Source organism: Furipterus horrens, unplaced genomic scaffold, assembly GCF_987537825.1.
Source record: "Furipterus horrens unplaced genomic scaffold, mFurHor1.1.pri manual_scaffold_17, whole genome shotgun sequence".
Classification (NCBI taxonomy): Eukaryota; Metazoa; Chordata; class Mammalia; order Chiroptera; family Furipteridae; genus Furipterus; species Furipterus horrens.
The window spans coordinates 13,055,443-13,068,422 of NW_028327187.1; the positions used below are offsets into that span (position 1 = coordinate 13,055,443).

The 12,980-nt window shown below is 38.1% G+C and overlaps 1 non-coding gene across 1 annotated transcript; it reads left to right on the forward strand.

Moving 5' to 3' along the window:
- Nucleotides 1–6,215: 6,215 nt before the first annotated feature.
- On the forward strand, nucleotides 6,216–6,322 carry LOC149990555 (U6 spliceosomal RNA). The gene has a single exon (XR_016508840.1). It is a non-coding gene; the product is annotated as a U6 spliceosomal RNA (small nuclear RNA).
- Nucleotides 6,323–12,980: the final 6,658 nt, after the last annotated feature.

Below are 12,980 nucleotides of genomic sequence, written 5' to 3' on the forward strand. Positions count from 1 at the left end.
AAAAGTTTGACTTTATGAAATTAAAATATTTTGTTTATCAAAAACACTATAAAAGGTGAAAACATGAGCGCTATAAACTGATTGTCCCAAGGTTCAGTGGCCAAGCTAGAGAATCACTTCCATTGATCATCACAGTAATATCTTTCATGAAATTGAGTGAGATTAAGCTGCCGAAATGATGATAACATGATGATTTGGGGTGACTCTCACTCACATCAGACAAAGGACGCTTTTGGGTTCTGGGTTGCTAAGCTCTACTGCCGATTACCTAGTCTAAAAGAACTGCAGAGGTAAAAAGAAATCCATAGTTTTTCAGTACAAACAGGTTCCAAAGAGTGATTGCATTGGAAGTAACAACAGTGTTGCTAACTTTTTCTCCTACTAGAAGGTATTAAGTTAACCAGGAAAGGTGCATTTAACAGTTAAAAACAAACAAGAAACATTTTTTTCCAGACCGGTAAAGGAAGAGATAGTATATATGGACATTGTGAAGAATTTTCAGCTCTTGCATCTCTGCCACCAACAAGCCATCCAGACTAAGACCTAGAAACTTTGGGACCACATGAGCCATGGCCTCAGCCGCATTGGCAAGCACAGGAAGCACCCAGGAGGCCAAGGTAATGCTGGTGACATGCTTCATCACAGGATCAATTTCAACAAATATCATCTGGACTACTTTGGGAAAGCTGGTATGAGGCATTACTACTTAAAGAGGAACCAGAGCTTCTGCCTCTCTGTCAATCTTGATAAACTGTGGACCTCAATCAGTCAGCAAACACAGGTAAATGCTGCCAAAAACAAGACTGAAGCTACTTCTATCATGATGTGGTGCAATTGGGCTACTACGAATTTCTGGGGAAGGGAAAGTTCCCAAAGCAGCTTGTCGTGAAGGCCAAATTCTTCAGCAGAAGAGCTAAAGAGAAGATTAAAGGTGTTGGTGGGACCTGTGTCCCTGTAACTTGAAAAGCCACATGGAGGGGAGTTCATTAAATGCTTGCAAGTGCTTTTGTAAAAAATAAAATAAAATAAAGGAACATGGACAACAGGGTGGGATCGACTATGGGAGCGGGGGAATGGGTGGCACAATGGAGAACAATGGGGGGAAATTGGGACAACTGTAATAAAACAACAATAAAAAATAAATTAAAAAAATAAAATAAAATAATTTCACATGAACTGTTGACTAAATAAATATTTAAGCATCTCTTTTCCATCCATTCTTTTAAATCTTCATTGTTAAATTATCTTACCTCACATGGGCCCATAAATTTCATAATATACAGTGGTACTTAAGTACTACCTGTTACTTCGTTCAAAACTCATGATGAATGCCAAAACCTATGAGTAACAAACGATGAAGCATTTTCTCATGCAAGTTTCAGCAAGTGCAACGCGTCCCGAGGAAGCACCAAGTGCTGAAACATTTTTTTCTCGTCAAATTGCAACAAGTACAGGGTTTGATGAGTTCTGAAGCTAATGAGTACTGAGGTATGACTGTATTTTAATCAGGTTACTTATATAGAAAGGGACTCCCAAAAATATTTGCCCAGGACCCTGCATTATACATTGGAACAGCTCTGCTCTCTGTCCTGCCATTTATCGCCCACAGACTTTACTTAACCTAAATGCATGGCATACTGCAGAATTATGTGGGAAGAAAAAATCAAGCCCTCTTTTGTAAAGATTCCGGTTATTTTACCTACAGGTTTGTCACTTTGTTAACCTATGCTTCCTTTCTGCTTGAGTTAAAAAAAAAAAAAAGGTAGAAATTACCTGAATTAGCCACCAGATGGCAGCATGAAATTATTAAAGAAACTAGCCAGCTTGTGGGGAAGGATCCAAGGCTTACACCAGTTTGCTATCAGAAGAAAGAAAAGGAAAGGAAAGGAAAGGAACGGAACGGAAGGGAAGGGAAAGGAAGGGAACGGAAGGGAAAGGAAGGGAACGGAAGGCGGAAGGGAAGAGAAGGGAAGGGAAAGGAAAGGAAAGGAAAGGAAAGGAAGGGAAAGGAAGAAAAGAAGAAAGGAAAAAAGAAAGAACTCAGCTTCCTCTAGTTTGAAAAACCCTCTCCCCCTCAATGGAAGTTTGTTTTTGGCTTTGATGCAGTGAGATTTAAAGAGGGCTTTATAAAACATTCAAAATAAAATTCGCAGGCTGATGGAGGTAATTATCAATGAATTGCATTAAAGGAACAAAGACATTATGGAAAAAAAGAATATTTGGGGAAGGGCTATTTATAAACCTAAGGACTATCTGCAATGCAGAAAGAGATGTTTACCCTTCTTGTGTGTAGCTGTATATAAATCTCTATATAAATAAGGGTTTCTGATACTCAAAGTTCTCCAAAGGTGTAAAAGACTACCTTCAGAACTGGTGAGATGCCAATCCCTGAAGGTATGCAGTGATGGATTTTGTGGGGATGCTATGGAGATTACCACCAAATAGTAAAGTTGGACTACATGCCCTATAACAATCCTTTATTTAGCTCAAGACTTTATGAACCTCATCAGAGTATTTGGGGAATTCCTCTAATCCTGCCCCCCGACACATGTGTTTATGGCATCCTTCAAGGGTATATTAAGATATTGGGAGAGGTATTTATTTAAAAAAGAACATGGATTTATAGCCGTCAAAGCTCAGTGAGTATATACTTAATAATTGTGAATTTCACTGTGCATAATATATACTTTACATTGAAGTTTAAAATCTTATAAAGGAATATTGAATTCTGTTCATGACATACAAATGAAAGTGTCAGAGTGTATATGGAAGTCTGCAATTCATTGAAATGCATCAAAGCATAAGATAAGTTAATGGATTGATAGATAAGTGGTTATATGATTAAGAGCAAATATAATAGTATGTTAATGGTAGAACTTATGTGGTGTGTCTTCACTGTACTATTCTTTTATCCTTGATACAGGATTTAAAACGTCCATAAAAATGAAGTGTTGGGGGCAGGAGATATCACTGAGAATGAAGGAAGAGGGAGCTCCAAGGATTCATCATCCACTGAAGCAACCATTAGGCCAGAAATAAACTGTTAGCCCCAGCTGGTGTGGCTCAGTGGATTGAGCACTGGCCTGCGAACCAGAAAGTCACCAGTTCAATTCCCAGTCAGAGCACATGCTTTGGCTGTGGGCCAGGTCCCCAGTTGGGGGCATGCAAGATGGCTTCACTGGTGAAATCTACCAAATATTTGTAAAAGAACTAACGCCAATAGTTTTTAAGCTCTTCCAAAAAATAAGAGTAGAAACATCTCCTAACTCATGCTATGATACCAAAACCAGACAAACATACTACAAGTAAAAGAAACCTGCAACTTTCCATGCCAGTAGGGCTCTTGCAAACATGGTGAACGTTCCTAAAACCTGCCAGACTTTCTGTAAGAAGTCTGGCAAGCATCAACCCCACAAAGTAACAGTACAAGAAGAGCAAGGACTCTCTGTATGCACAGGGAAGGCCCTTGGACCCTGTTTTCTCTTTGATTCCAAGCATCAGGTTGGACCCATTTCTGCAAGTTACTATGACAGCAGAAAAAGTCTTAAATTTCTATTAAAATTATTGCATTTCTATTTCTATAAATGAGCTTTTTCTTTCTTTCTTTGTTTTTTATTTTTAAGATTTAGGCTTTTTCTTTCCACAGGAAAGAAAGAAGTGGAGGTTCAAGAGAAAATGTATATGTCTAATATATAAAAATAAACTTTAAAAATTCAGAATGGGCAAATCGACAGAGACAAAAAGAATATTAGTGAATGCTTAGGGCTGGGGAACAGAAGGGAAGGGAAAAATAAAGGAAAGACCTGAATCTCAAGTCGGTGGTGTAGCTTCCTAAAAACAACTCGGCCAGGTTTACTGTAGAAATCGGCTTTACTCTTTTGAGACAAAAACTCAACTCTGTTGTGGTTCTCCTATTTAAAAAGCAAATAAATAACTACATAAATAAGTAAATAAAATAGTTAGCTGGAGTATTTTACGAGCAGTGAATACATTTTTCTCTAAGAGGCCCAAGTGTCCTTTACAAAGTCATTTGACACCATTCTCCCACCCTTTCCTGACCCTGATCAGTAGATTAATCAAATATTAAATGAGTACTGTGCCAGGCTTTGTTGTGGGAAATAAAGATATTTAAATTTTTAGTCTTAAACCCCTTCTGATATAGATGGTGGAAAAAAGACTAAAGTGAATAAAAAACAGGTTTTACACAAAGCAGTTGTATTCTAAGGGCAAAATGGGGGGTAGTTGATAGTCAACACTATAGTGCAAAAAGGAGAAAGATTGCTGTGGTCACAAAACATTTCAGGAGTAAGGTCTTGAAAGATGAGTAAAATTTAGAGTGGTGAAGAAAAAGGGGGTGCAAGCACAGGCCAGGCAAGAGTACAGGAACAAAGAACAGGTATAATGAGATATTGCATAAAAGGTTTTAGGTAGAGAGAGTGGTAAGAGATGAGGTTAAAACAGACACAGCACACGCAGATGGTTTGATTCCTAGGCCGAAGAACTTGGACTTTATTTAGAAAGCAATGGCAGCTGTTTAGAACCAAGAATACGAAGAAGTTGGCATTTGGTTTATTAATTGAATTTCTGCTCTCAAAACCGTAACTAAAGGTGATGAGAGGTCTTACGACGTGTTCTCCGTAGACATTAGTGAACTTATATGAAGTCATTTGAAGGGTAACGAACTTACCTGTAACCTGTAAACAAAAAAATGAACAGAGCCACTTTAAAATAAAGTTGGAGTGCATTCTATAATTGTCTTTTTAGCGCTTAGACCTCCTCCTGCGAGCCTGGATCCCTCCTGCTCTCTTACCTGGACTCCAGAAGCGCGAATATCTCCAGGGGCAAAGCCGCAGTCCCCACCGGTTCCAGCTTCGCCCAGAAGGTCAGCAAGACTGCAGGCGGCACCAACAAGGTGGTGCGGTCCCTGTCCGAGCAGAACTTGGTCATCTCGCCCGCTGCTGGTGGCCCAGGATGGGCCTCTTGGCCCTACTCCAAGAACAAGAGGTCAACGTGGTGCTCTACGACAGGACCGGCCGCTGCTCGCGCCTCAAGGAGCTGGTGCCCATTCTGTGCGCAAACCGTAAGATGAACAGGGTGGAATTCCTCCGGCATGTCATCCGACTACATCTGGGACCTGGAGTTAGAGCTGAAATAAGAATCTCAAGGTGGCTCCCCTCAAAAGCTCTCCTCAACACTCCCAAAGACAAGATCAGCAAGCACCCTGGTGGCTGAGGCGGCTTGTATTTCAGAGGAAGGTCGCATCTTGTATCGCTGAAACGCTGTCTTCCAGGGCCTTCCAGGACCCGCAGACCCCAAACCTCCAAGAGGCAAGAGGGGAAAGTCCTCTCTGGACCTCCCAAATGCTTCGCAGCAGCTGCGAAGGAACAAAATGGAGATCAGCGACTTTGGGGCTCATGGTGGATCCAGCTCAGGGCTCGGGGACTGACAAGGCATGTCGGCCTTCCCTCAACAACTACCAAGCACCAGAGACTTGGGGGAGTCCCCGCCCCCCTCCACAATGTTTTTATTTTTTGAAAAGCAGACTTTTTAAAAAAAAGGTCACCTTTGGTGCTTCTCAGATTTCTCAGGAAATTGCTTTGTATTATGTATTACAATGATCACCTTAATCACCGACTGAAAATATTGTTTTACAATAGTCCTGTGCATGTGAGGGTTCTGTTTTTATTATTAAACAAATATTTTAGATGGCCCTGACTACTGTTGCTAAGGGGGTTGGGCATCCTCTCGTAGGCTGAAAGGTGGCCGGTTTGATTCCCGGTCAGGGCATAAGCCAGGGTTGTGGGCCAGGTCCCTGGCTGGGGAGCAAGGGAGGCAACCAATTGATGTCTTTCCCTCTTTTCTCCCTCCTTTCCCCTCTCTCTAAAAATAAAAAATAAAATGAAATCTTTTTTGAGAGAGATTTGACATGGTAATAAATAAATAAATAAATAAATAAATAAATGAAGTTGGAGCAGCCATTCCATAAGAACGGACCTGCATGTCTTATGCATCAAACCTTTGGAATGTTAAAACAGGGCAAAATAACCTTTGGAGTGGGCCTAAGCAACCTTGTGCCTTGCAAAAGAACTGTTTACAAAGATGACAAGAAAGTATTTATTATGACTACTGCACTGAAATTAAAAATATAGTTTAGAAATAACATAATGTTTTGTCATCTGCACAAGTAGAAAAGCCTTCCTTTTACTGATGCAGCTGTGCTCGCTTCGGCAGCACATATACTAAAATTGGAACGATACAGAGAAGATTAGCATGGCCCCTGCACAAGGATGACACGCAAATTCGTGAAGCGTTCCATATTTTTTTGGGGGGGGGGTCTGCTGCATGGGCAACAGCAGACCCTCCATATCACCCTGCCCAGGCTCTGTAGCTTCAGCTTCACTGGAGAGGACACTCCAGAGTCATCGCAAGATGTCGATTCAACACGGGAGGAGACAGATACCGTGTCACTCCCGAGTCGGACTGCACAGCCATTCTTGGCGGTGCAGATAGACTCTTAAGAAGCTACACCATCGTCTCTCGAGACGGACGGCTGCCGACGACTGATGCAGCTGTTTCCCTTCCCTTTCTCAGAAATAGCCATCGCCTTTGTCTCCTAATTGGGCTTCTGCTTGAATCAGTGCATCAGATGAGCGGTACTTACTGATCCTAATAAGTGCTTGTTGCCTCTCACTTTGAAAGATCCTTTTATTTTTAGGTTAACAAACCTCTGATATTATATTTTTTACAGTCCCTAACTTACAAATGTTTAATGGTTGTTTCACTAATAATATTTCCATGCAAGCAACTACTATCATCTCTGTTCTTCCTCTCCCTTATTTCCCTCCCTTCAAGGCCCTTAATGCCACTGGCAATTGAACCGTTGAGAAAAAAATAAAATGAATTTGCAGAAAATTTGTAGGAGGAAGGGGAATACCTGTGGTAAATAGGAACAACTTAGGAGACATTGAAGAAAGTAGAATTAAACCCCCAAATAGGTCTTACCTGACCACATGGAGGCCCACTGCCCCCAAATAATCTTTTACCAAATGACCTGATTTATTCTCATAAATTTGTCATACTGCCTGAAAATAAACTATACAATAGAGAGATTATCTAGGTGAGCCTAATATATCAATGAGCTCTTTAAAAGTATAAGGTTTTTTCCTACTAATGGCAGAACAGTAAGTCAGAGGTTTGAAGTACTAGTGGGATGGATGGATGAAAAGTTTTGTGTTGTTGGTTTAAAAATGGATGAGGTTAATTAGAAAGCAGTCTCTTAGAACTGAGAGTGGTCCCTGGTTGAAGCTTGCAAGAAAATGGGCACCTCAATCTGAAGTGTTGAACTTTGTCAACGACCTGAATGAACCTGAAAGACTTTGAGACCCAGATAAGAACTGTGGCCCTGGGCACTGCCTTCACTTTAACCTTGTAAGACCTTAGCAGAGTATCCAGCTAACATATGTCAGACTCCTGACCCATGGGAACTGTGAGCTAACAAATGGCTGTTATTTTAAGCCACCAGGTTTGTATTATTTTGTTATGTAGCAATAGAAACTAGTATAAATGTGATCTCCTATGATAAGCGTGAGGATTCTGGCACTCAAGAGTCTGGGAAGAGAGCTTCTGTAAAGCAGGGTCTACAGAAAACAAACTTATTTATTTTAATATTTTGCTGATGGACTTGTTCTCTGCTCAAGAAATGGAAAGTAACTCTCTTCCTTTCCTCCCTTTATGCTACATTCCATGAACAACAGGACCTTCTTCTTTCTAAGACCCAAGGCTCAGATCAGTCTTATTATTTCTATGGTTCAGTTTTACAAAAGTTAAATAGCTTTCCACAGTTTGACCTGAGAGCTTAACTTCCATGTATAGTATTGTTTCTATAGGATAATGTGTTCTGAGTTCCCAAGAACTTAAAAGCAAATGTTTGGAACAAAACCCATTCATTATGAAAACAGGCCATAAACTAGAATAGAAAGCCTTAAGTGAAAAGGATACATATATGTAGTTTCAGGTACCTGAGCACTGGTATTTGGGAGCATGAAGGGGGAGAAAAGGAACCAGTCTTTTACTAAGGGCATATATAGTATATATGGATCTAGATCCTAGTTGCCCATGTTTAAATATTAGCTCTGTCACTTGCTAGTTGTGTGACTTTGGACAAGCTGCTAACCTCTCAGTGCCTTATGTTTTCCATTTATAAAATGGGATAATAGTACTGATATCCTAGGGTTGCTGCACAAATAAAAGAGCAGATATATGTAAAGCTCTTAGACTAATACCTGGTACACTATAGGCGTTAGTTACTACTGTTATAAATGCTCAGAAATTTTCTTATAATCGTTTTTACCCCTCAGCTTCCTTAGCGCTATAAATTAATCTAAATCAGTTAATCTCTAAAGTTTTAGTTATTTCAGCATCCATGCATTTACAGTCTTAGAATATTAGGACCACCTTTTAAACCATTCCACCCAGAGATTGTCCCGTCTAAGGCCAAGTTGGGATGTTCTTTTTAAAATCTAGACCAAATCTTACACACTACAAAAGAATCCCAATATCTTTTTGTGTGGCCACCAAGGAAAAGCAATTGTTATTTGTTCTTTTTTGTTTGTTTGTTTGTTTGTTTGTTTGTTTGAAGTAGAAGAGTATAAAGGTGAGGAGAGTGAAGCTCAGTTTGAGTTTTAAAACCCCAGTCTCAAAGGTTTGCCTAGAATCTAAATCCACAGTGCGAAGGTGATCCGATTGGGAAGCCTGAAATATGAGTGAGGTTATTATGAATAAACTCAGATTTTGTTTTTCACTCTTCAGTAAAAGATTTCAGACTTATTTCAAATTGTATAGCGTATTTGAGCCAAAGTGCAGCACTCTGGCATATCAAAAACAAATGCCCATCCTTGATGCAAAAAGACCCAGTTTTAAGAACAGCAAAAGGCAACTTAAAAGCTTATTAAAGAGGCCACAAGAGGCATTGGGGCAGCACATAGCCCTTTCTAAGCATTTTTATGAGAAAAATGTAAGTAAATCAGAAACATGTTTTGGATTTCCCTGAAATTACCCAGTAACAGAGAGCTTTAGTTCACATTTGAATAGACTGAGGTTTTTTGATTAGAGGTAATCAATAATGCCATGTATTATTCTACTTGGCTAAAGCAAGAGGCTGGCAAAAAAAACACATGAAGAACTCTAGTATATCCCTGTACAATGCGTATTTATTGTTTGGCTAAGGACATCCTCACTCATGCTTCCGTCCTTCTTTTTAACGACTTGTTGCATTTTTACAAATATTCAGGAGAGCAGATTTTGAAGGGTATGAGGGAGGATAGAAAATGTAGCTCATCCAGTCACACCTCTTTTATAGTTCCAGCACTATGAGCCAAGGAGAATACACAATACAGGTCCCTGTGTATGAAAAGTTGCAGTATGTAGTAAAAAGATGAAACTTGGATTCTAGTCCCGACTATCATTTAGCTTAACCTCAGTTTCTCCTGTGTAAAATGAGAATAGCGATCTCCGCTTTACAAACTCAATGGGTTGTTGTGAAGACTTAATGAGATCATGGGTGAGAAGGTGCTTTCTAAACTAAAGCACTGTGCAAACCTAATACTTTCCTGCTTCTGTGCAATAATTCTTTTATTCTATACAAAATCAGGTCTTTACTGTTCTGTCTTACTTACCAGGTCATAACTGAAGGCATGGAACCCATCTGTCCTTTTCACTGCTCTAACACTGCACCTGCTACAGAGCCTGACATAAAGTAAGTATTCAATAAATATTAAAGTGATTATAAAAAATTAATATTAAAAAGTTTGCTTGTGTGACACTCTATCTTTTTTATCTTGATTTTCCTCATCCCTACTGCTTTCTCGGTTTCAGAGCCCTAGTGTCGCATACTTTCTCCTGGAAAAAAAAAAAAAAACGCTCTGGAGAAAAGAACCATTAACTTTATTTACAAGATTTCAATGGTGAACAATAGTTACTGGAATATTCTATGCCCCTCTTCCTCTTGGGAAATTAACATTTTAATAGAAGTGAAAACCTAACTAACAATCTCTAATGGTTGGAGTTTCAAGAATCAGTAGGCTGTGGGCAATACCTGATTTTATGCAATAAACTTTTGGAAGTCACTGAGTCCCAGGACCAGGATTAAGGCAATTGCCTTAGATACAAAAGTTAAGAGTAAAAAAACCTCAATATTCAACATAAATAATATTTAATGTAATTACTTGCTTATTTTTTACAGCTTTGTTGAGCTTTAATCTACACGTCATAAAGCTCACTCATTTAAAATGTACAACACAAAAGTTTTCAGCTATTTACAGAGTTGTATGACCATCACCATAATCTATTCTTAGAGCATTTTCATCACTGCAAAAAGAAACCTTGTACCCATTAGAAATCAGTCCTCATTCCCATCAATCTCTCCTCCTAGTGCTAGACAACCCCAAATCTATTTTCTGTTTCTATAGATTTGTCTATTCTAGAAATTAAATGAGTAAATGCAAGTAAAGCATTTTGCATTGTGCCTGGTACGTAAGTGCTTAATAAATAGCTTTATTATAAAAAAAAGAGAAATTAAATGAGTAAATGCAAGTAAAGCATTTTATGTAAGTGAAATTGTACAGTATGCAGTCTTCTGTGATTGACTTAATTTAGTATAATGTTTCCCAGGTTTATTCATTGTATGGATATACTACATTTTGTTTATCTATTCATCAATTGATTGAGTTGTTTCCACATTTCAGCTATTATAAACAATGCTGTTATGAACAAGTTTTTGTGTGGACATACATTTTCAATTCCCATGAGCATATACTTAGGAGTGGAACTGTTGGGTTATATGGTTAACTCTGGATTTAACTTTTTGAGGAACTGTCAAACTACTCTTCATTTTACATTCACAGCAGCAATGCATCAGGGTTGCAATTTCTTTACATTTTTGCCAATGGTTTTTTTTATTACAGCCATTCTAATGGGTGTGAAATTGTAAATGCAGTACTTTTTTTAAGTTAATGCAAAAAAGCCACGATGAATAAAAATTTTAAATGAAAACAGAACCTGTCAGTGCCATGCTGAGCCATATTAGAGCCTGAGGCAAAAGGAAATATGTGTGTTTCCATATATATGTTACTATGATTTTTAATAGTAATGAAAGAAACCAACTTTGAAAGTATATTTTATCAAGAGATGCAAATATTCTTCCCAAATCTGAAAAGAAATGAAAAAGAAAAGTAAATAAATAAAAAATGTACAAATCACTAGATGACAACATCAATTATTATGGAAAACATACACATCAAATAGAAATTAAGAAAATTATAGATGTCCTAATTTCACATTTGAAGTGGAGATATGAAAAATAAAACAAAGTACCCTCACAATTTTCATTTTTAACCAGAAAAATTAGTTTCTATGAATACTTCTGATATACAAAAAGCAGCCAATGACTTGGTTCATGAAAATTTGACGACTTAAGTCCTGTAGAAATTTCTTCTCAAATAATTATATCTATTTATTTATTTTAGAGAGAGGAGAAGGGAGGGAGAAAGAGAGGGAGAGAAACATTGATTCAAGAGAGAAACATGGATCGGTTGCCTCTCATAAATGCCTTGACCAGGGACCCAACCCAAAACCAAAGCATGTGCCCTGACCAGGAATCAAATTGGCCACCTTTTGCTTTGCAGGACAACACCGAACCAACTGAGCCACACCAGTCAGGGCTCAAATAGTTTTAAGTAACATGCAAAATTAAAACAACACAAACTATTAGCAACTTACTCAAGAAGAAATAGACCTTTAAAAGTGAAGAAAGAGAATTAGTAATCAAAGAGAAGCCTAGGTTCAAGTGACTTTCCTGGTCAATTTTACCAAGTTTAAAGAAAAATGTACAGTTTTTGCAAACTCTTCCAAAAAAATAATAATAAGAAGAAGGAACAATTTCCAACTCATTCTCTGAGACCAGAATTGTTTTGATACCAAAACCAGACAAAGACATGAGAAATGAAAACTACAGACCAATATCTCTTATGACTATATACACAAAAACATCAACAAAATACCACCTAATTGAATCTGGAAACATATAATAAGGATTATACATCACCACCAAGTTGGATTTATTGCAAGAAGGCTAGGTTGGTTCAACATATGAAACTCAATCATCCTATCAATAGAAGAAAGCACAAAAACCACACAACCATCTCAATAGATGTAGAAAAGAACCTTTAACAAAATCCAAAACCTTTCATGACATAAACATTCAACAAACTAGGAGCACAAGGGAATTTACTCACACTGGAAAAGGGTACCTTTTGTAGGGTGAATGATGGTCTCTATCTTAATTGCCAGAACCTGTGAACATGTTACCTCACATAGTAAGAGACTTAGAAGATGTGATTAAGATCTTTAGATGCAGAGATTATACTGGATCCATGTATCCAGAATACATATAAAAGTCTTACAACTCAACAATAACAGATCAATAACTTGACTGTAAAGGGGGCAAAGGATTTGAAGAAACATTTCTCCAAAGGAGATCTACAAATAGCCAATAAGCACATAAAAAGGTACTGTACATTATCACCATCAGGGAAATACAAATCAAAAGCACAATGACGTGCTACCTCATATTTACTAGGCTGGTTTATAATTTAAATGATCAATTTTGGCAAGGATATGGAGAAACTGGAACCCTGATACATTGCTTGTGGGAATATAAAATAGTACCATGCCTTGGAAAAAAACAGTTTGGCAATTCTTCGAGTGGTTCAACATAAAGTTGCCATATAATTCAGAAGTTCCACTCCTAGATGTATTTCCAAGAGAGCTGAAAACATATGAGCATACAAAAACTTGTGCGTGTATGTTCATTACAGCATTATTCATAATGGTCAAGAAGTGGAAACAATTCAAACATGCATATTAGATAAACAGTATGGTATGTATCTATGCAGTGGGATATTATTTAATCATAGGAAGGAATA